General features: G+C 35.4%; 1 protein-coding gene and 1 pseudogene across 2 annotated transcripts in view; one reads left to right on the forward strand and one right to left on the reverse strand.

Moving 5' to 3' along the window:
* LOC147502392 (SNW/SKI-interacting protein A-like) overlaps positions 1-23,178 on the reverse strand; it is a 36,588-nt pseudogene extending 13,410 nt beyond the window's left edge. Inside the window, exons 1-3 of the transcript XR_015220908.1 lie at positions 23,087-23,178; positions 22,894-22,984; positions 22,262-22,338 (exon numbers count right to left, since the gene is read on the reverse strand). The product of XR_015220908.1 is annotated as an SNW/SKI-interacting protein A-like (transcript). The remainder of the gene's footprint in view (positions 1-22,261; positions 22,339-22,893; positions 22,985-23,086) is intronic.
* LOC147502386 (S-adenosyl-L-methionine-dependent methyltransferases superfamily protein) overlaps positions 1-26,714 on the forward strand; it is a 90,709-nt gene that overhangs the window by 61,359 nt on the left and 2,636 nt on the right. The gene's annotated exons all lie outside the window — the stretch shown is intronic.

A 26,714-nucleotide genomic window follows, 5' to 3' on the forward strand; every position in this document is an offset into this window, starting at 1 on the left:
CCAAGCCAAGTCTAGAACTAAAGGTTTCCTTCCACACCATTAAAGCGAAATACAGAGCAGACATTTGTAACATAAAAACCAAAAAACAACCTTTGTCAGAAAAATGACATTTGTAATCTCAAACCTTTCTCCATCACTTGTTCAAAAGCCAATATTTTCATTTCCACATACAAAGCTTGAATCACTTTTAAATTAGAAGAAAGGTAATATTATATTTGTTTGAATCTATTATGGAAACAATTTATGATATTGAAAACAGTTTAACAACTTCCCTAGCCCTTAACCAAAGCTATTCTGTTTCTTCTTTATATCTATTACTTCTTCATTTAAAATGATAATATAATTATTTGTCAATGTATTTTAATGTTAAATGTAATTTTAGTGAGGTTTGAGTACAAGGATGAACAAATTCCGAACTCTGGATGTACTTCAGTTCATTAGATTGTGGATGTGCATTTTAAATTGTTGGACTTATCCAGGATTATTACTAGATTGGTGGGACTTTGAGTTTGTAGATCATTGTACATTTTTGTAATATAAATGAGTTTTAAAACTGATGTAGTAAAAAGAAAAATATATATAGGCCCGGCCCTAAATCCCTGCCCTAAAGCCTTTAAAGAGGGCTTAGGGTAGGGTCGAGAGAACTGAGATTTAGATTTGTGACCCGGCCGGCCGACCAATTATCTTGACTTTAGGGTTCGGGCCGATGACAACAATATTTAAAGGGCTTTAAATATTTAGGGCCAGGCTAGCCCGACCCGGCCCATTGCCCACCCCTAATACCTTCACATTTTAGACATTCTCTCTCTATTGGAATCCATTTACGTATTTTCTTTTACTATTTTCTAATTTTACCATCTTAGTGCATATATATTTGCAAGTAAAAAAAATAACTCATTGACACGAGAACCGTGTTGATACAATTCATGGTGGCATTTATATCCTATGGTTTAGAACAGTAACAATTTCCTTTTGGGTGTGTTTGGCAACTAGGATTTTAGGGTGGAATTCATAATATATTTCTGAAAATTAAGAGTCAACCTGTTTGGCAACTTTTTATGCACTGGAATAGAAATCTCAAATCCCCAAAATCAAGAAATTGTAAGTTTCTATATAGAGACTCTTGAGATTTCCATATATTCAGAATTTTAACTACTTGAAATTGTAAGTTTTGGAATTATATTTTCAATTCCAATTCCAAAGGAAAACTTCCAAACACACCCTTCGAGTAATCTGCAAGATTATATTCAGTAACTCCAAGCTAACAACTATAAGTAAGGTACCAAGACCAAAAGGCAAATATCTGTGGCTCACGTATAAAAATTCTAGCCATTCATAGTATTTAACTTCGGAATTTAAATGGTCTTACATGATCAAGCAATAACACATCATCTTCCTCTCTCCAACCGAGAAAGTCTATAGCGTTGTCGGTTACAATTTCCAAAAGCATTACACCATAACCAAAAACATCACGTCTCTCGGATGACTTTCGATGAAACCAGATACTCAGGGGTCTTGATATGGCCCATAGTTCCACGAACTTTGAGTTGTCACATTAGTTCTTCTAACATCCACTAATTTTTGCCAAGCCAAAGTCCCCAAGAACTGGTTCAAAATCTTCATCTAGCGAGAACATTAGCAGCCTTAACATCACATTAGGACTTTCATAATCGGTCGATCGTTTTTACTGACAATTTTATATTATCTGCAAGCACTCCTTTATATACCTCCACGGCCAAGAACATTTTTTGTCGCTGAAGCTATCGGTAGCCAGGTTGTAATTCTCTCCATGCAAATCTTTTTAGTTGGCCAAATGCTATTCTTGATTCGGCGTCACGAGAAAACCCATAAGTAAATTAACTTTTGGGAAATCTTGCCATTATTAGTATGTTTTCGATCTTTTTAAGAACTTTACGGTACATGCAAGTAAAAACTTCCTAGACAATCCAAGTCCATGAAAATGAAGTGTTACACATCAAATAATGAATACATTCTTTGCTTGATCTCCGCGAAGTGGACTCGAAAAAGGAATCCATATAACTTGCTTGAACTATCACATTTTCAAAAAGTCCTACTCCTTTATTAATGATCATTGCTATTAAGTAATAACAATAATAATGTTGATTGTTATTATTACATAAGATTAATCTTGTTACTGTTCTTATTATTATTATTATGCAATCCATAACAACACCAGTTGCCAAAATATCATTGTAGGGGGCGATATCTTATCATACACTTACAGCGTGCAGCGTAAAGCGAACTTCGAACATCGACCCTCAGGACCGAACTGTGGCGACTCCTCAAGAACACCCGGTACAGCGAACTTCGGTGGCGCGACCTCCAAGAGCGACCTACGAGAAAGGAGGACAAATTAAGATATTTGGTCACGAGCACATGGCGAGCATACCGGTAATGATCACCATCGGGGTAATCATTACCCGTCCACAGGAAATAGGGGTAACCTTGCCAACACCGGAAAAATTTTGGAAATTTGTTTGAAAGCGGGATGTTTGCTCCATTTCTTTGATCCACTGAAATTCACTCTAGATGATGGGAGAGTTTGTTATATACCCGATGGAGGGCTTTATTCCAAATTTGGTGATGAAATTCTCGACAATGGAAGCTTTAATGGCGACCATTTTGGGGTCACCATCGGGGGTGTATGCGAAGTCTGCGGTGTTGCTCTCGGGATCCACGGGCATTCCAGCTGGTGCGACCCGCGTCTTGACTTCGGCGGCCGGTCCGTGTACCACGGACTTCACGACCTAATGCCGACCGACATTGTCGAGGGAGAGTACAACATCGGCGGGAAATCGCGGCGTATCGGTATTTCGTGCGGCGGAACCGACTGCCTTGATGACTCAATGGCTGGGATTTGGGCGTCATTGGCACCTCGAAGCCTTCGGACACCAACAAGACCTTCCTCCACCTTCTCACCGGATCCTCGGGGAAAGAGGTAGGGTAACCATCGTTACCTTTCTTTTTGATATTATCACACATGCCACTCTTGGGTTGGCCCCACTTGCGGATTCTAATAGCTTATAAGTCATGATTAATCACGGGTTTTAAATGCCCGGCTACTCCTATAACCTACAATATGAGAATATGCTTGTCTTCAAGAAATGCATCTGGGACCATTGGGAACCCACGGCACCTAGGGCTGCCAAGCCGCTTAGCGTAGGATCCTCTCACCCGCCCCATACTTTGATGGGGGCGCCATAAGTAAGATCACCCAACCCATAGAGGCCATATGTGCTGTCAGCGGTGGTGCGAGAGACATGTACACTTTCGCCGGGAATTATCGATGAGACATACCTTGGGCGAGTTAAGGACAGATATGACCACTTTCGCCCGCGAGTCGATGCCGCATGACGGCATGGGCTTAATTCCAGCAGAAAATGAGAGCACTCCATGGTGCATTTCGGGACAATATGCTTTTCGCCGAACCCGGTTAGTTGAATGTTCATGGCGAGCCGGCATCGATTTCAAGCTCGGTGATGGACACTCTTGGTGATATCGGGGCAGTTAGCCTCCACGGGGGTCTTTGCGTCGCGGCGTCAGCGGGACTCTGGTTCTTCCGCACCCCCAGGATTACGCTATATAGCACGAGGAGGATCATCGGTAGCTAGATTTATTTTTTTCGGTCTTGTATAATATTTATATCAGGATATTTTATTTCGTGTTTGCATTTTTTCTAGCTTAATTGTAGATGGTTCCTAAATATGTTTATCTTGATATATTAGCTATATTATAGTAGGAACATATATTGGTAATAATAAATTATATACATATATATAAATATATTTCACATGTCATACTTAAACAACAAATTTTAACGTAACTAACACGTTTAGAAACCGATAATGAAAGCGAATCAAAAAGCGGTGGAAAAGCGGTCATGAACCACATCTAAAAAGCGGTCAATAACCACATCTAAATACGGTCGAGAAAAGCGGTCATGACCACATCTAAGAAAACGGAGAAAGCGGAAACGGCAATTTTCTTTCTATAAATAAATTCAACTCTTCCTCCATATTCACTCATTTCATATTCTTCCCTCTACACTTCTTATTATAAAAACCGTTTTGGATCCTCCAAGCTCAAGATTCATGGATGCACTAGAAAAGTTTGAGCGGCGGCCGGATTGAATATGCTACTCAAGTTTTTTCATGCTTTCGGTTGTTTTATTATAGTCATGTTGTTCATATGGCATATAGTTCTATCTAACATTTAGGTTTGTATTTAAGTCATCATTATCATTATGTTGTGTTTCCATACCATTTATGCGTTCTTACATCTTTTGTAATCGTATATCTACAGTTTCCTTGTCCTTCTACTTTTTTTTTCTAGTCAAAAAGGGGCACTCCTTGTCACATGCCCCATTCTTCTCATCCACACTACATCCACTTACAAGATATCTTAGAAGATACCGTGGTCTAACTACCTGTGACACCTCGAAAGCGTATCTTTTACATTTTCGGATGGGTGCCTATTTATACCAAGGATAGACACCTCAAAATTTAACTTTCCTTTTTCCAAAATAATTGTTCACCCTCCATCTTTTTAATGGCCCTCACTCGAAGTTTAGTGCACGAGCAAAATTTTATGGAAAATTTCCAAAATGGTCTTTTTCATCCTTTTTTTTGACCTTTGAAATATTACGTCGAGGATGGTACCCTCTTTTACACCATAAGCAAACATTTTATTCGAGAATTGGTCTTGTTATTTTATAAAGCGGTTATTTCCAAAATGGACAATTCTTTGTCCGTGCTAACGGATCGCGAGCATGAATTGACTATGGAAATCATCTCCGAGGTACTTCAAATTCCTATTACAAACCAAGGAATTACACCTTTGAGATTCACCTTTTGATAATATCCGGCATCGATGTTTGCAACTATCCTTCCGCGGCCCGAATACAACCGGAAAAACCGTATTGTTTATCGGCCCGATCTTTGCAAAGAACCAATTATCGTGATCAATGGGTAGCTCATAATGTCATCGACGCGTCCAAGACTTCGAAATAACCAAACCACTCCTCCATTTACTCTGCGGGTGTTGCGGACTAACTGCAATGATTTTTGCATTATTAAATTTCTGCGGAATGCGATCGCGCGTGCGAGGAAAAAGTCGGCTCCTTTACCAACCATTGTGACACTTATCATGATACATTGGGGTTTTCTAGTACTTCTCCTCATACACCTCTTGAGCGGCTAACATTCTTACCATTCACTTTCGGTATGTAGGAGCGGATTACGGAACCCGGCGTTGCAAAGAACCATGTCGATGCGGGGGATAAGCGAAGATTGTTCTACCGACAACATCTTTCTTGAAAATGCATTATGCAGCGTATTTAATCCAATGGAAGGGAAGGGCCCGGCAATTCAACAAGGATGATGACATTATTCAAGCGTCAAAACATGATTATCACAAGCCTTCTTGAATTTGGGACTGCGGACAATAAGCGAAGAGGAACAAGCACAATTCTTGCCCTGACCCCAACCGGTTCTTGGCAAATCACACTCTTATAATGGAGAACCACGCCAAGATTTACGGACGGAAAACAAAATGTTGCCTTGAGTACATTTGCCGGATTGACAAACATAGAAATCTTATAAGCGGATCCCTCCCACAAAAGATCCTCGCCCGTTACTTGGGCCAATGAATCCATTTAAATTCTGCAATTTTATATTATTTATCATTTTCTTTTTAGTTTTTAATTTTCGAATGGTAATTTGTTTTTACTTAATTATTCTCATCATACTCTAATATTTGTTTATCCTTGTCTAAACAGTCACAATTTTTTTTCATACAATGGAAGCTCAAAGATGATTCGAGAACAATCTTTCCATTCATTCTTTGAATTCTCGGCATATGGACATCTTTCAGAGAGACTACATAACTTCAAGTTGATTGGAACTCGCTCATTCTACACCGAGGCGGACATACTTCCTAGGTTTGGCAACTTATTTTTATGATAACATGGAAGATCTACCGGTATCCGGGGTTTCCCTTTGAATGGTTTTACACTCACGTATTGGTAACACGACCGCGCTTTTATGAGCCAACGGTGGATATGGCTCTAGACCTTCCTCCTCTTGACCCGGATCTCCCCATTCAATACATGATAGAGAATAACCTTAATGACTATTCTAGGGAAGATTTTTCTTTGCCGGTATGGCGATGGCCTTGCCCGTCAAAGAAACGTCTTCGAAGGCGGGCCGATGGTGAATTCACTATTCCACTAGCGATTATGACCATGAATGTTGGAGCTGCCATGTTATTTATTCTTCTGAACATCATAGGGGATTGGCATTTTTCCACTGCATCAAAGTCAACATGTAAGACATTCCATGCATTGGCCCAGCAACATACCACCTTCAACATTACAGAACTAGTAATTGAGAACCTTAAGAAGGCTCGGTCTTTTCGGCAACACTATATCACCTTGCCGATTCTCTGACGGGATAGTGAGGGCGTACTTCCACTGAAGTTTGCAGCCACCTTCGGAATTTGGGTAAAGGTCGACTCTATGTGTCCAACAAACAAAATAATTCGTTCTTTGCGATTCCGGACATGGACCATACGCAAGGTATCTTAAGAAGGTTCGTTCTTTCCCCGATGATGATAAAATGATAGCTCATCTAGACAATGCAAAGAAGAGGAAGTGGAGTGAAGTCTGGAAAGCTATGATAGATTGGCGGGATGTGAAGGAATGGCATTTTCTGAGGGGCGAGGCAAGGAGAGACTATCCCCAGTTCAAGGATGGGGCAATGTGAGTTGATGCATGTACATATTTGTTTTATGTTTTGATGTGAAATAAATAAATAACCTAACGATGTGCTTCTACTTTTATGATGTATAATATATAGTGTGTTACAATAAATTTACGTGGAAGATGTCGACTTTATTTTTGCTCAAAGCCTCTAAGGTATACTCTTTCTTCCTCTTAACACTTTGAGGACCACGGTGTCCATTTGTTTGGGGGTGGTGAGAACCTTTTGCAAAAATTAGGCATGCATAGTTGTATATAGTTTATTTAATGTCTAAATAAGCGTATTTAGTGACAAATTCGTTTCTCTTTTTATGATGAAAATATTTAGAAATCTCACCCTAGCATCGAATTAGGACTTGTTCTTAGAAACTTAATTTAATCATTATGCAATAGTTTTAACATCTTTTCATGAGCATTTATGCGACTATCATTAAATGTACCGCAGTGATAAGTTTCGGGACCTACGGTTAGACAACTTAGTTTCCATATCTGTAAGAATCTAACCAAAAGCCCAAAATGTGTGATATATGAGTAATGACACGGAGGAGTAGTTCTTCCGAATAGAAGTTCACACGTCTACTTACTTGATCACTACCAAATCCTAGGCGAGAATTTAGGCCTAACTTTGGATCGATATAGCCAAAAATTAGCACTGTAAAAAAAATTTTACCGCTAGTTAAATTTGAACCTTTCATTAATCCTTTCTACTTCAAAAAAAAAAATCACTACCCATCTAGTAACCACAAATAAATAAGGCTACCTAGATGATGAGTATGAGAAATAGGATGAAGTCTGCGAGAAAAATGAAGAAAAACCTTGTCACAAATCAAAATCGGTTACTGTTTTGGAAGAAAAGAAAAAGGAAATAGAAATTTGTTTCCAAAAATCAAAAGAAATATCAAGGTTAGAATTCCCCCAAAGATCAAAATAAAAAGGAATACAAAATCCAAGTATGGAAACCATGTTAGAAGGCGAGGGGAAAGAAAAAGGATTTCTCTAGTGTAAATATCGAAGACCTTATTCTCTCATACTTATCATTTTTTGAACTTTCCATTCCATTTTTTCTTCTACACTACCACCTAAGCCCCATAACACTTAATAAAGACCTCTAGCTCAATTAGGAATAGGATAGTGTGATAATAAGTAGTAGTTCGCGACTTCTCGACCTCGGCTCCTCATTTGTCATTGAGTATGTGAGGAAGCGTGTGCCCATTTGCACCTTTGGAGATAGCAAAGCTTGAGTGGAAAAATAAAGAGAAATTGTGTTTAGACACATACACCAATGAGAACCTACTTAAGGGGCTATCCAAAGGATCGAAGCGGCCACCTTTCGTACATTTCATTATTAGATCATTTGCATGCATGCTCATACGTAGATGTTTTCGATTATTGTATGTATATTAACTTGAATTTGAAAGAATAAAATCCTTGTTTCCCTTACTAGTGAGATGTCTAGATACGAGATTAATTAAAGAAACAAGCCTTTGTTCTTGAGTCGTTGTAGTATAAATGAAGTTTGTGAGTATCTTCTGCGGAAAACTCTCCGAGGCTATAACTTCGTCCACTAGGGAATTCCTAGTGGTTCAAGATATGCTGTTGCATCTGGTCGATCAATGCAACGCAACTCTGCGAAATGAGATTTAGCTTAGGACAACACATTTTTTATCACTTATCGTTTTAATGTCTCTTCTTTGCTTGAGGACAAGCAAAGTCTTTGTTTGGGGGTGGTGTGATAAACCCCAAAACTGTAATATTAAACCCGAGAGACATAGCATTTTGGTCGATTATGTGTTTAATAATCATGTAATAATTATATTTTCGTGCTACTTTTGCGGGTTTCATGAATTAAAATGAATATAGTGATAAAACATGCATCAAAGTACAGGAATACGGGGAATATTTGGGTTTCCACTTTCGACCCGTGAAGCCGAAGTTTCCAAAAAGAACATAACCAGTGCGGAACGGACCCACATATGAAGAAGCAGGAAACTTCCAAAGCTCAAATCGGATAAATCTAGGTGCCGGCGTTGGCTAGTGAAGCTGCCAAGTACAAGAATCTGGGAATAATTGGAATTCCCGCTCAATCCCCGTAAAAGCCCAACAAAGCTGACTAGAGCGAAGTTTCCAAAAGAAACGAGAACCCGGTCTGGGGCGGGCCCACATATAAAGAGGCGAGGGAAACTTCCTAAGCTCAAATCGGATAAATCTAGTGCCGGCGTTGGCTAGTGAAGTACTGCCATAGCGACGAGGCGACGAACTCTGCATAAGGATAAAAAGAATTAAAAAGCGCGCCAAAATGGTATACATTTGGACACACTAAGTGGACACACTCTCTGGCCCGGAAGGCATGATGAGTCAAGATAGGGCGGTGGCAAATGATGGTTTCAAATTGATACCACCTGGCAAGAGAGAGACTGCGTATCAATTCAAACCAGGTGGTTTGAATTGAAATGAGCCAACAAACAAAACATAAAATCAGCAAAAGACAAAAAAGTTAAGACGGTTAAAACAAAACTTTGATTCTCAAAGTTTTGAACTTTTCAATTAGCTAAAAACAAAACCTGATTCGATATTAAGATTTCACGTGAAGGGTCCCCAGCCTATATATATGTGAGGGGGGTCTTCATATATCCTCCTTCAGCATATTAATGATTTAGCTACGTTTAGTTTTCTTTCTTCAGTACTTACCTTCCGCCATTTTTATTTCAGCAGCTTAATACAGTAAGTTATTTTACCGTTAATAATGATTCATTTCTTTTCTTGTTTAATTTCTGTCACGCATTTATTTACTTAATGTATACAAGCAAGTTTTATTATTCCTTCTATGACGATGAGCTAATCCCCTCGGGGGGGGGGTTATCTTTCTTCGTGTAAAAATCCGGATTGACTCGTTAATATTCTAGAATCACTACTTAGGAATTAGGCATAGAATTAACATCCGGTCCCAAAATGACTGAGACTGTACAAAGTTGAATTTCGCCGATGCTCAGAGCGGTCTTCGCGCGACGACAAAAAATCGTAGCGACTCTCTAGTGTCGATGACTCTCCAATTCGTCCAGCTGATGTGAACTTGTGCCAGGAGATGAAATAATATACCAGAGATGAGGTATTATCGAAACTCCTTATGCTAGTGAAATGCGACCTAGAGATGTGGGCATGCACTAGGGATCAATACTCGGCGTCGTCCTAAAGCGAGGCAATTAGAGATGTAGTGATTTAGTAATAAAACTGTTGAAAAATGATTCTTGCATGAGCATGATTAACTCTCTCCCTGTTTCTCTACTTTTATTTACCTACATATAATAATAAGTAGTAATTTATATTATTTGCATTACCGTTACTTTAATTAAAAACCAACTAAAAAGAAACCTAAAAATCCTACTCACTTAAAGTTGTAACTCCAGTTGTGAACCTATCCGAGCCCTAAGGTTTGGACGATTCCTTACTCGACCTATCCTACCAATCCCACGTGAGTAAGGTAACTTGACTAAAACGTACGACTATACGGACGTTGGACTTCGGACTTCGGACTTGGACTGTGGACCTCAGACTTTGGACTGTGGACCGTGGACTTAAGAAAATAAGTAACTGAAAGCCAATAAAACGTGTGTAAAACGCGTTTTATCAGTTTGTTTGATGCATTTTTGCATACCGTTTCCGATTTACTGTTAAATATTTTTCAAGTATTTGCATCCAATTTATAATTTCCCATTAGTTATTCTCTGACGTTAGTTTAATACAGTTGCATCCAGTTTCCGATTTCTAATTAATTACTTTTTGAGTTTAGTTTATTGCATTTGCATAAAGTTTTTAATTTCCCATTAATTACTCTTTGAGCTCATTTCAATGTATTTGAATCCAGTTTTCGATTTCCTTTTAATTATCCAATGTGGTGTGTAATACCAACTTTCTACTTATCCATATGTAGCGTCCTTGCAAACATGACATAAAAATAAATTATGCTTGATTTACTATATTGGATCATCAAACATTATCCAGTTTCCGATTTTCCGTTAATTATTCTTTAAATTATATATTTGACTCACTATGTGGGATCTTCAAAGATTATCTACTTAGCGGGTCTGTCATATTAATTATTCTGAAAAAATATATTCAACTATATATGCATAACTATTATATACAGATATTATATTGCTCACTCATCCAAATTTCTTATAATATGAAAACCTCATTACTCTCTATTAAAAAAAATAACTTCGCCATTGATAAAACCCTTCAACTTCATTTGTTGTTTAATAATAGAAGTTTGATTGAAGTTTTATGAAATTGTCTAATAAGATAAAGTTCATATTGAAGCTACTTGAATAGCAAGGTGTTCCCAATTATACGAAAAAAGATTAGATAAACACCGTTTTAAATGCAAAACTATACTTATCGAGACATTCCCACAACATATAACACAACTATATTTTGAGGTTAGTTCAATGCATTTGCATCCAATTTCTGATTTTCTATTATTTATTTTTTGAGGTTAGTTCAATGCAGTTGCATCTAGTTTTCGATTTCTTGTTAATTATTATTTGCTGTAATTTAATGCATTTGCATCCAATTTCCAATTTACTGCTAATTATTTTTCGAGCTCAATTAAATGCATTTGCATCTAGTTTCCGATTTTCCGTTAATCATTTTTTTAGATTAGTTTAATACATTTGCATCCGGCCAGTTTCCGATTTCTCGTTTATTATTCAATGAGGTTGTATTTGCATCTAGTTTTTGATTTTCCGTTAATTATTGTTTGAGGTTAGTTCAATGAATTTGCATCCAATTTCTGATTTTTCGTTAATTATTTCTTGAGGTTAGTTCAATGCATTTGCATCAAATTTATTTTTTGAAATTAGTTTAGTGTAGTTGCATCCAGTTTTTCCGTTAATTATTTGTAAAGATTAGTTTCACGCATTTGCATCCTGTTTCCAATTTATAGTTATTTTTTTTTAGGTTAGTTCAATGCAGTTGCATCCAGTTTCCGATTTCCCGATAATTTAATCTCTGAGGGTTAGTTCAATGCATTTGCATCCAGTTTCCGATTTCCAGATAATTATTTGTTGGTGTTAGTTTGATGTATGTGCATTCAAGTTTTGATTTCTCGATATTTATTCTTTGAGGTTAGTTTAATGCAGTTGTATCAATATTCTAATTCTGACCCTGCCTTAGAAGGCATTAGGGCCGGGTCGGCCCTGCCCTAAACTCTGTGAAGGCTTTAGTTGTAAGGGTTTTATAGGGCTTAGGGTCGGGTCGGTCAGGGCCGGGTTAGGGTCGTTAGGGCCAAATTCCCACCCCTAGTTCGATGTATTTGCATCTAGTTTTCTGTTTCTCATTAATTGTTCTTTGACGTTAGTTTCATGCAGTATTATATATATTTGAAAATATTTGTTATTATTGTGGGTTTTTTTTTTCCAGTTGCTATTATATATTTTGTGATGTTATTTTTTGTATAATTTAATTTTCCATATGTAATTTGTTTTGGTTTGGTTTGGTATATAATTTATTTAAGCCCAACGTCTACTTTAACTAAATCAATAGTTATATAAATTATTTAAGTCAACGTCCGTTTTAACTGAATCTCGTTATTCGGCTAAAATTGGAAATTATAAAATTCATAAATTTAATTAGAATATGTCGTAATTATTGTGGCCTGTGGTTTCTGAAATCCTTAACTATGACTAAATTTTACACCTCAAATTGATTCAACTTTATTTGTTAAACCCATATATATAGTGCATACAATACAATTTTATTTGTTTTTGGTGTACACTATTACTTATTTTATAATTAGTTTATTTTTTTTGTCTTTTTTCCCAGTCACATGTGTGGTTAACAAATGCATAAAGTAAATGTTCAAGCAACTCAATTCATTTTTTTCATTTGTTATTTCGTAGTTTCATTATCATTTTCTAGAAAGAAACTTTGTTATGTTAAACTTCACCTGAGATTAGTGTGGAAACTATTCTTTGTGGCGTAAGAGTTTTAGGAAAATCGTTTTTGGTTGAAAATATTATTTTTTTACAATTTAGTTATTTTTTTTTAGGTTAGTTCAATACAGTTGCATCCAATTTCCGATTTCCCGGTAATTTAATCTCTGAGGGTTAGTTCAATGCATTTGCATCCAGTTTCCGATTTCCTGACAATTATTTGTTGGTGTTAGTTTGATGTATTTGCATCCAAGTTTTGATTTTCCGTTAATTATTTTTTGAGATTAGTTTAATGCAGTTGTATCAATATTCTGATTGTCCATTAATTAATTTTTAAGATTATTTTATTAGTTTAATGTTTGCATGTGCATCCAATTTCCGATTTCCTATTAAATATTATTTGAGGTTAGTTCAATGCATTTGCATCTAGTTTTCTGTTTCTCGGTAATTGTTCTTTGACGTTAGTTTCATGCAGTATTATATATATTTGAAAATATTTGTTATTATTGGGGGGTTTTTTTTTTCCAATTGCTATTATATATTTTGTGATGTTATTTTTTATATAAATTAATTTTCCACATGTAATTTGTTTTGGTTTGGTTTGGTTTGGTATATAATTTATTTAAGCCCAACGTCTATTTTAACTAAATCAATAGTTATATAATTTATTTAAGCCAACGTCCGTTTTAATTGAATCTTGTTATTCTGCTAAAATTGGAAATTATAAAATTCATAAATTTAATTAAAATATATCGTAATTATTGTGGCATGTGGTTTTTGAAATCCTTAACTATGACTAAATTTTACACCTTAAATTGATTCAACTTTATTTGTTATGCCCATATATATATATATATATATATACTATTACTTTATTTGTTTTTGGTGTACACTATTACTTATTTTATGATTAGTTTTTTTTTCCCCTTTTTTCCAGTTACATGTGTGGTTAACAAATGCATAAAGTAAATATTCAAGCAACTCAATTCATTTTTTCCTTTGTTCTTTCATTGTTTCATTATCATTTTCTAGAAAGAAACTTTGTTATGTTAAACTTCGTCTGAGATTAGTGTGGAAACTATTCTTTGTAGTGTAAGAATTTTAAGAAAATCGTTTTTGGTTGAAAATATTATTTTTTGCAATTTAGTTTTTTTTCCGTAATTAGCTATATGTTTTAGAAAAAGTTGGACATTCTGTGATTATTTATATCATACTTTTTTTTTTATATATAATTAGTAATAGAGTTTAGAAAAAATTAGAGTCTCTAGAGTGCTCCAAAAAATAGATTGGTGAGGGTATAACTATAATATATATCTAAAGATTTGGATTTTTTTTTTCCGTAATTAGTATTAGATTTTAGAAAAAGTTGGAGACTCTGTAAAGCCTTGAAAAATAGAGCCAAGAGGGTATAACTATAATATATATCTAAGGATTATAAAATTCATAAATTTAATTAGAATATATCGTAATTATTGTGACATGTGGTTTTTGAAATCCTTAACTATGACTAAATTTTACACCTCAAATTAATTCAACTTTATTTGTTATGCCCATATATATATTGCATACAATACAATTTTATTTGTTTTTGGTGTACACTATTACTTATTTTATTATTAGTTTTTTTTTCCCCCTTTTTTCCAGTTACATGTGTGGTTAACAAATGCATAAAGTAAATGTTCAAGCAACTCAATTCATTTTTTCCTTTGTTCTTTCATTGTTTCATTATCATTTTATAGAAAGAAACTTTGTTATGTTAAACTTCGTATGAGATTAGTGTGGAAACTATTCTTTGTAGTGTAAGAATTTTAGGAAAATCGTTTTTGGTTGAAAATATTATTTTTTGCAATTTAGTTTTTTTTTTTCCGTAATTAGCTATATGTTTTAGAAAAAGTTGGACATTCTGTGATTATTTATATCATACTTTTTTTTTTAAAATTAGTAATAGAGTTTAGAAAAAATTGGAGTCTCTAGAGTGCTCCAAAAAATAGATTGGTGAGGGTATAACTATAATATATATCTAAAGATTTGGATTTTTTTTTTCGGTAATTAGTATTAGAGTTTAGAAAAAATTGGAGACTATGTAAAGCCTTGAAAAATAGAGCCAAGAAGGTATAGCTATAATATATATCTAAGGACATATTTAATTGATTTAATTTAAAAATATGTGAGGGTTAAATTGGAAATTAAAAATCAGTTATCAAAATAAGACTGCTCGTTGTTTAAACTTTAAACTTTACACAGTAGTAGAGATTTCTCTCAAGGTTGCCATAGTTTACAAACCAGTTATTCGATCGACTCAACTCAACTCAACTCAACTCAACTCAACTCCACTCCTTCCGATGATGATGATGATGATGATGATCCAATCTCTTCGAACAATAACATCCATGTTTGATAGAAAATCTTCAGCAGCAGTAGCTTAGGCTTTTGGTACACGAACTCTTTGTTACTTTTCTTCTTCGTTTCCCGCAGAAACAGCAACGACAACGGCAACAGATGTAGGATAAGGAGACTCAATAATAAGAAGTTACGTTATGAATAATAAGGCAGAATCCGCCCGGCACAAGACTGGCGGCATAATTCGTCCTCGGAAGAAATGGAATGTTGGAACCTGATACAACCAAAATGGGGACGTCACATTAAGCGGGAGGAGTTTGAAGCTATGCATAAGGCGATGAAGGAAAGGATTGCGGAGGAAAAGAAGGTTGATGCCACCACCGGATCGTCATCTTCGATCTACATGTTAGCAGCTTATAATAATAATAATAATTAGGGTCCTAATAATTATTATTATGTTGTGTCCGTGTTGACGATCTCCTTTGGGATTTCGCTTAATTACTACTTTATATTTATCTGTCTTATGTTTCAGTGTGCCCAATGTTTAGGGTTTGTCTTTTTGGAGTTTCTATGGATTGTGTGGATAGATGATATCACTTTCAGTGTCTGGATTATTTTGGTAAAATTCTCTTACTAATATATATGTATGTTTGTATTGTGTATTACTGATTTGCAATGGTTTAATCACTATAAAAATTCTATATTTGAAACTATGATAGAAACACTGTGGTTGCTGTCTCAGCTCAGACTGGCATCCTCAATACTTCCTGCGGCTTTACAACTTTCACATTTTTAAGGTGCGCATTTTCTTTCTTGATGTTAATGAGTCCTGGTATTGTTTTCTTATTACATGGGTGTCCTGATATTCTGATTGAAATTGCAATATGAAAATAGATATTTCTTGCTCAAACTGTTCATCCATTTACTACCGAGATGAGGTGATTCATAGCTTTCATAATGAGTAATTAATGCCCCTTATCGGGGCTTGGGTTTGGATCTCCAAAAATGGAGGAGATCAACTTGGAGTCTATATGTCTTGATCTGGTCAACAACATTTGGAGTGCTCCAAGTGTTTGTTAATCGAGAGTTTCAATTCTATATCAATAGAGGGTTTGTCTTTAGTGAATCAGGGAGATGGGGAATTTTTTTGATGATTCCGGGTTGATTTAGATAATGTTTTTCCTCTCTGGAGAGATTTGCTTTAGTGATTGATGGCCGGTACATTTTTTTTCTTAAGATTTTTGGATGAAAAGGAAAGGAGGGTCTAGACTGTAGAGTTTATTCAGATACGTTCTTTTCCGCCAATGTCACCTGGTCCAATCAACATGATAGCCCTGTCTTATCTAGATTGGATATGCAATCGCTTGTCACAGATCGATTATGTGGGGACGCCACACCTGCCAAACTTGGCGTAACATTGTTCAGCATCGTCCTTGGGAAAACGAATTGAACAAGAAGATGCTAAAGGTTCTTTAGTTACAGCGAGTAGTAGTTGCTTCCGTATTTTCTAGTCCAGAAGTATTCACTGTTTTTGAGGAAAATCACTTAATCATGGATGATATGCCTCTGTGCATTAGGATTAGGTCATTCAAGCTTTTCGATCCTGATCATTTTATGTCAGTTTTTTTAACCATAATAGACAATATAATCCTAGTTTATTGACAACAATAATAAACTCTTCATGTTCACATTCAAACTCTTCTTGGTCGTTTGAGTGGTGATGTTGATGGTGTCCATTACACATATTTGCTTTTCTTTGAATATCGGCATTGGCGGTCATTAGAAGCTTTTTTCTATATGAAGAACATTCAGTCACTCATAGTGTGTGAGGCCTAATCATCATAATTTAAACTTTGAAGTGCGCCGTTCTTGCATTTTACATAGCACTGATTTCCTTTTTCATGCATGGTAACTGTAGTGACTTTCTTGCCAACATTGATGTCAAGCCTTATAGAGGTCGTACTTGATTACATGATACTTCCGGAACATGATTTCATTAACCAACTTTCTAGCATATGTAGGATTTTTAACCGGTCGGTTTTGGGTCGGTTATGTTTAGTAGCTAGTTCAGTTCGGTTAAGTATATATGAAAACCGATAGAGTCGGTTCAGTCGTCGATTTAGTCCCAATCCCAACCTAAACCGATATTAGGGTCAGTTAGACTTAACCCCATTGCAAGATCCAACGGGGCTAGCTACGAGATGATTTTTTTTTCGGATGAAGAAATCAACCGTTGGATCTTACAAAGGGGGGGGTATCACTAATTGCAACTAGTAATGGGGTAAGTCTAACTAACTCTATATATTAGAATATACATATTTAATTGATTTAATTTAAAAATATGTGAGGGTTAAATTGGAAATTAAAAAGCAGTTACCAAAATAAGACTGCTCGTTGTTTAAACTTTAAACTTTACACAGCAGTGGAGATTTCTCTCGAGGTTGCCCTACTTTACAAACCACTTATTCGATCGACTCAACTCAACTCAACTCAACTCCTTCCGAAGATGATGATGATGACGATGATGATTATGATCCAATCTCTTCGAACAGCAACAACCATGTTTGGTAGAAAATCTTCAGCAGCAGTAGCCTAGGCTTTTGGTACACTGATAACCGTAAAAACTCAATTAGATTTCTCTAACCTTATTCTTACGGTATCAATTATTTATTTGTTACGTTCACATGTATATTCATGCAATATATAGAGTACGGAATCGTTCCACTCCTAAACTACCAAGACATAATAGAATCCAATTAATCAAATACAAGGAAACAATTGTGAGAGCAATATTTATAGAGGTGAATTTATACTATGAAACTAAATATATAAATTTAACTTATACTAATTTAACTAAGCAATTGAATATGACTTGAATAAAATATGGAGAAGAATATTATGGGGATTTGATTCCACTTGATTTATTTCTAATATGCTAGTGTAGATTATTGCAATCCTAACCAATTAAGATTAAGTATTTTATCCCTAATTATTCATGGCAATCTCTGCTAACTAATAATTAGCATGTGAGGAAGTTCAACTCATTCTCATGGCGAATCAACTAACCTACTAGAGTGAAACTCTTAATAAGCAATAATTCTAACTAACATATTAAGTCTTCATCAAGCTTTATCAAACCCCTCTAATGGAGGTTTAGCTAGAAGTCATTAAACTGTCATAAACATAATAATAAATAGAAGACATAATGAAGAACAATAACTTGACTTTTATTAATCTAATGGAGGCTACAAACTAAACTAATTAACTAAAACTAAACTAAACTAAAAAGGGAGAGAGAGAGAAAACCCTAAACTATATTAAACTAAAGTGGGAGTAGCCAAGTTTTGTTTAGCCTTCAACCCTCTTTATATAGGAGAGGGTTAGGTTACAATTTCGTGCATTGGCTTTGGAGCCATGTTTTGGGCCATGAAATCAAGCCCAAAATCTAATTACATATGTGTCCAAAAAGGGTTTCTATGTGCAAATGTATTTCAACACTATTTTCGTCCATTTTTACTACTTTAATTGGATCAACGCTTATACCATTAGAAAGATCTTTCCGAGCCGGTCGTTTTGACATATAATAGGCCCAATTCCGAGGTCTGAGTCCAAAGAAACGGCCTGCGGAAGTTCTATTGACTTTTCTACTCTATTTCTGCCCGCGTTGACTTCGACTTTTCAGCTTTAACCGGGCTTTAAAAAGGTTTTTTCTCCTTGAATCTTGGCTTTTAATCATAGAATTTCTTAGCAACCAACATTTGCTCCTTTATCTCGCAAAAGTGACATGTTTCTTCACATATTCGACTCCAATGCCTGAAATACATAAGCGCACGTAAACAGTACTAACTCATATTTATTATACACATAATTAGTCTAAATATAATGATATTAAAGGGTTAAAACTACAATTTTGGGCTTTTATCAAACCATCTCAAACAACATTTTGTTTGTCCTCAAGCAAATATGAGAAATTAATATAAGTGACTAAAAATGGAGTTCTAACTAATCTCTTTTCCCCGAGTGCGATTGCATTGACTGTATGCAACAAGGCCTTAAACAACTAGGAATTTCCTAGTGGACGAGTTATAACCTCGTGAGAGTTTTCCAGAGAAGATACTCACAAACTTCATCTATACTACAACGATTAAGAAATAAAATTATTGTTTCCTACTTTATTCTCAGATATCTATACATCTCACTAGCAATGAATACAAAATAATCAAGTCAAAATCTAAGCTAATACGTGCATAATAATCAATTATCTATGAATAAACATATATATAATTAACTATGCTATGAAATACAATAACAGGTTCGTTTCTGAAACTTTGGAATAGCATCCTTAAGTAGATCATCACATATATGTCAAGACAAAAACCACTCTGATTTTTTTTTCTTAAGAAATTCACTCTGACATGAATGTAAAACTAAATAACTTGTTTAATAAAAAAAGATGAAAATTTCATACAAAAATTGCCTTATAAGAAATCCTCAGCAGAGAATCACCACATTCTCCTGACATAGCACCAGCTGGAAGTTCCTACATCTGTTAAATTAACCTTAGTGTTTTGAGTAGATTCTTTAATTAAATGTTTCAAGTGTTTAATCTGATTGAATTGTGGATTTTAATGTTTGATGTCAATGTTTAATAATAATAATAATAATAATGCTAAGGATAAGGATAAGAGTTCAAACTCATTCCAGCAAAAAAAAAGAGTTCAGACTCTAAGGAGCTTGATGTAGGTACGGAGAATTTTAGTCTGGACAAAATATTGGATCAGAATAGTAGTAAAGTTGTCAAGCCTTAACAGAGCTCGGATACTATATAGACTGACTCTGAAGGTCCCGATGAACCACTAGAAGAGTAGTGATTCGTTCTGTAACTCGAAAGAAAGGCTCGACTGCAACAAATCCAAGGTTAAAGCAAGGGAGTGTTGGAGTTATCCCTCACATGAGGAGAAAAGGAGTTCAGCCTTCATGGAAAAGCTTGAGCACGCCACGCGCTTGACTTGGCCTTGCCCAAGGCATGCCCCGCGCTCATGCCTATTTTCGGCAGGATTATATTTTTTGTGAACTGCGAGTTTGCAATAAAGAGAGAGGAAAATACCTAACACATGCCTAACACATGCTGAGACACGAAAATACACAGCACACAGAGAGGAAACCCAATCTTGAAAGCAATCAAGATTGAGAGATAACCTTTACATAGATACAAGCCTGTAAAGATAGAGGAGTGATCTAGTAAGGTGAGAGACTAAAAGGAGAGATTGTAATCTTCCTTACCACTTTATAAAAAGGATTAGCTCTTATGGAAGTAGGCACCATTGGCCGAACCACGGTATATCTTTGTGTTGTGGTTTGCTTTTACTGCTTTACATTATTATCTGTTGTTAATATTTGTTTAGCGAGTTGGGCATGTTAGTTTGGTTGTAGGGAACATATTTAGAATTTGTCTGGAGTTGAATTGAGTTCAAATACGAGTTATCTGTACTGTAATGGGGAATCGATTGGTATTGGTATAAACCCCAACAGGGAGCAGTAAAGGAGCAATTTTCCATACTGCCTTGAGCTATAGAAAGAGACCGCAAGAGAAGAATGCATTCACCTTCAATGAAGCAGAAGAGGAGTCAGGAACTTGCATGGTATATTAGTGGGCCTGACCTCTCAAAGTCTATAAGCAAGAAAAATGGGAAAAAATATTACATTATTAGATCCTGTCTCTTTCTCTCCATCTATCAACCTTTTCTGCCATTTCTCAAACTCTTTTTTCGCTTCTTTCTCATCTAAAATACTGAAACATAACCTGATTCAAGTATTGCCACACTTCAAATAGTTCACACTAATTCTCCATTTAAGCAACAGCTCATTTACACGTCAAAGCAATAACAAGTCATCTGGAAATTACTTCATGTCAAATCTTTGTTGGGGTTCATTTCAAACCAAAAAAAATACTGATAGCAATTCAAGATAGTAGTCTCCTTAAAATGTTGCACATCAAACTGATAGCACTAATAAGAAACCTTACATAAAAGCTGTAGACAGAGGACACTTCGGCCACGGCCCGAATAACTACGATGCTAGCTAGCTAACAACAAGACCAAAATAACTACGAGTTAACAGTGCAACATTCATGTTGCATTAAGGTTTCGGCACCCAACAATATGGTTTGTCAGACAAAATTTTGTATGCCTTAGACGCCCGGTTGCGATGCATAGCTTCCTTTTCTACTGCATGTGGCATTTGTTCATTGGCTACCAAAGTTTCCATGAAGAGACACACGTAGAGTCACGCGATCGACCCGCCACATAAAAATTAAGAACGATTAGTGCAACATTCATACTACTCCAGGGCACAAGTAGCCTTTCTCTTACGATTCTACATCAAAATTTAACAACAAAAGTAAGCCGAGAAGATTATAACAATAAATTCTAGCAAGCATCAACCACCCCACACATTTTCATAGAAACCATTGAAGGATGCGCAAAGAAAATCACATTTTAATATGCAGATTCCATGCCACCAAACTAAGCTTTGGTATACCGTATACAAAGGGTCGGCCATTAAGAAACACACATGAAGACACAGTAGAAAACATAAATCCACCCATGAACACATCCACAACTAATATAAGCAAATAAACACCACGACACGCTCTCAATTTACAAATTAACAATTACATTGAACACAACATTAGAAATAAATATAGTATATTAGGACTTTAGGATCAAAGATCCAATAACTTAAGTAATAAGTTTGACCATCATAACAAAACAAGAGATACCAAGAACAAGCTGCTCACACTCAGAAGTTACATTTCACTCAGAAGGAGATGGAAATCCTTGGGAATGCTCTAATAACACAAAAAAACCCAAGAACAATCTCCAGTCCACCAACTCAGATCTAGATCTCTCTGTATGCAAAACCAAAAAACTAACAGATAAAACTCACACTACTCCAAGGCACAAGTAGCCTTTCTCTTACGACTCTACATCAAAATTTAACAACAAAAGTAACCCGAGTAATTCATAAGTCACTTACGACTCTAGATCTTGTTGTGTGCAAACTGCTGACTTTATCGTTGCTTTGGGGTTTTTAATTTTATGCCTTCCATACTCCTTTTGTCATTGATCGCTTGCGTCACACGGATTTGCAATCATTTAGATACTAGATAACATAATTCAACTTTTAATTTCAAAATTTAAGGTCAACTCACCAATTGTTCCGCTTCTTGGAAGCAAATGCCTCCTTTGCTGTTTCTTGGAACCATTGAATTGTAGTGAGTCCATTTGTCTGAGATTGTGTTATAAACGAGTAGAGTCCAATGATTTCCCACTTTGTCATTCTTGTACTTTCCATGAATCATGGGGGAAAAGTATAAGGTGACGTCGTCGCCCAAAGATTCTATCTCGGAAGTCAAGTGTGTTTCCACGCTTGCAGTGAGATTGTCCCTTACATAGGTCTTGAATACAAATGAAAGTATAAAGTTAGACGTATTCCTTGTAAAATAATATTTGCGGAGAATAAAGGACGGTACAAGTTCAAACTTTACCCAAATACAAGAATCGAAGAAAAATGTCTCTTTTTTCAGCTCCCTTGACATTTCTTTGCAAATATCGATCATACCAATTAATGATCTGCAGAGAAAAACTAAGAATTATTAACATCTAATTATCATATTAATCTCATTTATTTGATGTCATTATAACAATACAACATCCATGTTGCCATGCGAGGTAACAGAGCAACATTCATGTTACATTATTGGGATATCCAGTGCAAAACAAAACTCATCTATATGTTTGCTACTGAGCTTAATCAAATTCAAGCTATAATTGTTATCATTACCTGACTATCTATGAATCTCCCCAACATGAGGTCCATAACCATCGATGCACTGAGTGTTAACTCTTTCCACTCATCTTCCCACGCTATAGTACTGCAAAATAAACAAAAAGGAAAGAAAAATAGTTTATTAAGTGTCGCACGCACTAGGATAACACATCAACAAAAGCAGTAATTTTTAAGCTTTGTTACTTACTCTGGTTTTGCATTCTTGAAAAATTGCTCAACTATCTTTTTCTCATTTTTCTCCAAATAAGGCCATGCCATGCTTGTAGTGACACCAGGCATTTTTAATGACATTGGGTCCACTATTGGAGTAGGCCACTCATCCACAGTTATAGGTATGGCATATACTTCTTTCTTCTCGGCCTTTCTCCTCTTTTTGGGGCTCTTGTTATCACCGTCCTTAAGTTTTTTCTTCTTTCTTGTTTCCAATATTGTTCTCTTCTTTAGCCTTTTGACCAATTAACCTATTTCTTCATTCTTTTTTGTTTCCAGCCCTCTCTTGCCAATCTGATTTTCCTCTTCAGTTTGCACAGCACTATCATCGTGCCGCACAATCTCTAATTGCTTCTCCTCCTTCATTCTCTTATTCTCCTCATCCAAAATTTTGACCTCCTTCTTGATATTTTCGATCTCTTCCTTGTCCTTCTTCTGATTATCTCTCAATTCATCAATTAGCCTTTTCAGATTTTCATTTTCAATTCGCATGGCTTCTTCATTTGAAATAACTTCTCTCTCAACTTTGAAGTTTAGATCTAACAATTTTTCGTCCTTGCTTGATTTAGTGCCCAATTTGACTAATACCTGAAAATGATGCACAAAAAACACAATTAAGATTCAAAACTAACATGCAATCTCATTTATTTGATGTCAATGTAATACTACAACATGGATGTTGCAGTGTGAGTTTACAGTGCAACATCCATGTTGCAGTGGCATTTTACACTGCAACATCTATGTTGTTGTATGAGTTTATAGTGCAACATCCATGTTGCAGTATGAGTTTACAGTGCAGCATCCATGTTGCAGTGGTATTTGACCATATTGCAGTGTTGCAGTGGATAACCTTGACACTTACATTTTCTGGATCCATCTCTTTTAGAGGAGGACACTTCTCCATGGCTTCTCTGAGTTCGTCCAAGCTCCACCTACAAACTCTAGGCTCAGCATATTCAAATCCATTTATTGGTGTGATTATCTTTGTATGCTCACACAACCAATACTGCAATTTGAAACAAAAGTATTAGCAATAGGGATTGTATTAGAAACAAAATTCATTTGCAAAATAAAATGAAACCTACCAAAAGTGCAACAACACAACCAGAAACCGTCGAGAGCTTGTCGCTTTTACGTCTTATCTGGTCCATCAACTCCGCATGGATTACTTTTGGCCACGAGATTCTTCTCATCCCATTCAAATCTTCAATATGAGGAACAAAAGACCAATTGATTCTTGTTGGGTTCGGAAAGAAGATTTTCGTAGTCAAGTATAGGGACATCAACCTCACAAAATCATCTTCCATCCCAATCTTCTTCACAACACTTGTAATCTCACTCTTTACTCCTAACAATTTGATTTCGTCCTCTCCTCCAAAGTAGGTCTTCATAAACTCCGACAAGTTACTCTTTCCTATATTTTTTGGATACAACACCACAGTTTCCCCTACCAAAGGTAACCCAAAAATCAATGCAACATCTTCCGAGGTAAATCTAACAATCTTACCCCAACACTAAACCCATCATCTACTCCCGAGTATGTCTTCAAAACTGACCAAACATCAATATTTGCTTTTATTGTGGTTTTAACATTCACCCTATTTTCAATAAACACACTAAAAAGATTTGCAAAAGGTGTATCCATCATTTTTTCCTTATGCACTTTCGTTATATCGGCTCTAATCAAATCCATAATCTCAATCATTGACTTTAAACTGGACCTATAATTCAACAACTTGCTTTTCACCAAATTTTCTTTACCTTTCACCTCTATCTTTTCTTTGCCTTTCATTTTTGGGTTTTCGCTCGTTGAGGTAGTTGCATCTTTAGTTTGTTTCGGAAGGCTCAGTTTAGATTTAGCGGCATTCCCTTGCTGCGTAACCTGAAAGAAAACTAATGAATTAGTAGCTTGTTTCAACCAATTACGACTACGACTGCAACATTCGACTGAATATTGCAACATGAATGTTGCAGTGTGCTTTTTTTACTGCAACATGGATGTTTTAGTGGAAAACATGCCTCAAAACTCAAACAAACATCACCAATTTAAACCTCAAACAACACTCATGTTGCATTCGACCCAAAATACTCATGTTAAAGTGGGATTTGACACTGCAACATCCATGTTGCATTGAGATTTGACAGTGCAACATCCATATTGCAGTGGTAAGTGACAGTGTAAATGAAAATTCAAGTATATTCGATGCAACACTCATGCATGTTGCAGTGAATACATTCAACACACTTTAACCAATTTTTCATAAAAGGAAAATCCTAATATATCAAAATTGTGAAACTATCAATGAAATTTGGTATCTAACCTTTTTGCCCTCTTGTTCTCCTTTTTTTGTAGTAGATCTTGTGTTTGCTTGCACATTATCGTTTTAATCTTTTCTTTTTTCTTCATTAGGGTTCTTCATTTCGAAATTTGGGTTTAATTTGGGGAACTAGGGTTACGGTTTTGAAATTTGCATATGTTGTTGACTGCAACATGAATGTTGCATATTTGTCTAGTTTTGATTTCTGCTTAAGGGACAATTGTGTAATATTGCCAACAAATGGACCGGATAGGCTTTTGATATAATTATAAAAAGTTGTGTCTTTTTTTCGTAATTAAATTGGAACATTGGGCTTCAAGCCTATTCTCTGTAATTAAAATGGGAGTTATTCTCCTATTAAAACATGACCTCTCTCCCAATTGAAAAAATGAGTTTTTAAAACTTAATTAAAATTTCATTTAAAATAATTTGTTAGAAAATTAAAACGGGTTAGCGACTAAAACGGTAGTCCTAATTTTCTAAAAAAAATCTAAATATTTTCAAAAGAGCCGGTGCGTATGCACGGGTCTACAAGCTAGTATATACATATGTTACTAGTCCCATGGTAATTAAAAAACATACAGAGTCACGTGCGCAAATACTAGTATATATTTAGTTATTAACTCATAGCATTAGGGTGTTCATGGGTCGGTTTCGGTTCGGTTCTTACTGGTTTCGGTTTCATAATCGATTTTGGTTCCTTCTCGGATTATACATTATTATTGATTTTTATTACGTAATCAATATAAAAGTTGGTTTTAGTGTGACAATAACACTTGCCACGTACCGATATTTTTATCCTCTCCTAAGAAGTAATGGTCCTAAATTTAATAGTATTTGAAAGTTATCTACAAACTTTAAATAGATTTCATAAATTGCGCACGAGTGTATTTTAAATCGAACATGTGTACATTATACTATATATATTATACGTATTCATTATCATATCCTATATATACACGTGTAATATATCAAACACGTACACATTTATTAGTTAATTTATACATTGTATTAGTTAAGTTATAGTATACACGTGGACGTTAACATTATTATTAACATTTATAATAATATACATGTTTAATGTAACATTGTAAAACATGCATTTAATAACACACATTCACTATTATACTATATATATTTAGTAAACTATTATACCTAACAAACAAAAACTATATATTATAATGTTTGGGTTTGTTTTTATTTAGTGTAATATAATATTAAAGTTTATATAACAAAATTATAATAATCAGTTCCGGTTTCAGTTTAGATACCCATCGGTTTTTTGTT

The sequence above is a fragment of the Coptis chinensis genome, chromosome 4 (genome assembly GCF_015680905.1).
Source record: "Coptis chinensis isolate HL-2020 chromosome 4, ASM1568090v1, whole genome shotgun sequence".
Lineage (NCBI taxonomy): Eukaryota > Viridiplantae > Streptophyta > Magnoliopsida > Ranunculales > Ranunculaceae > Coptis > Coptis chinensis.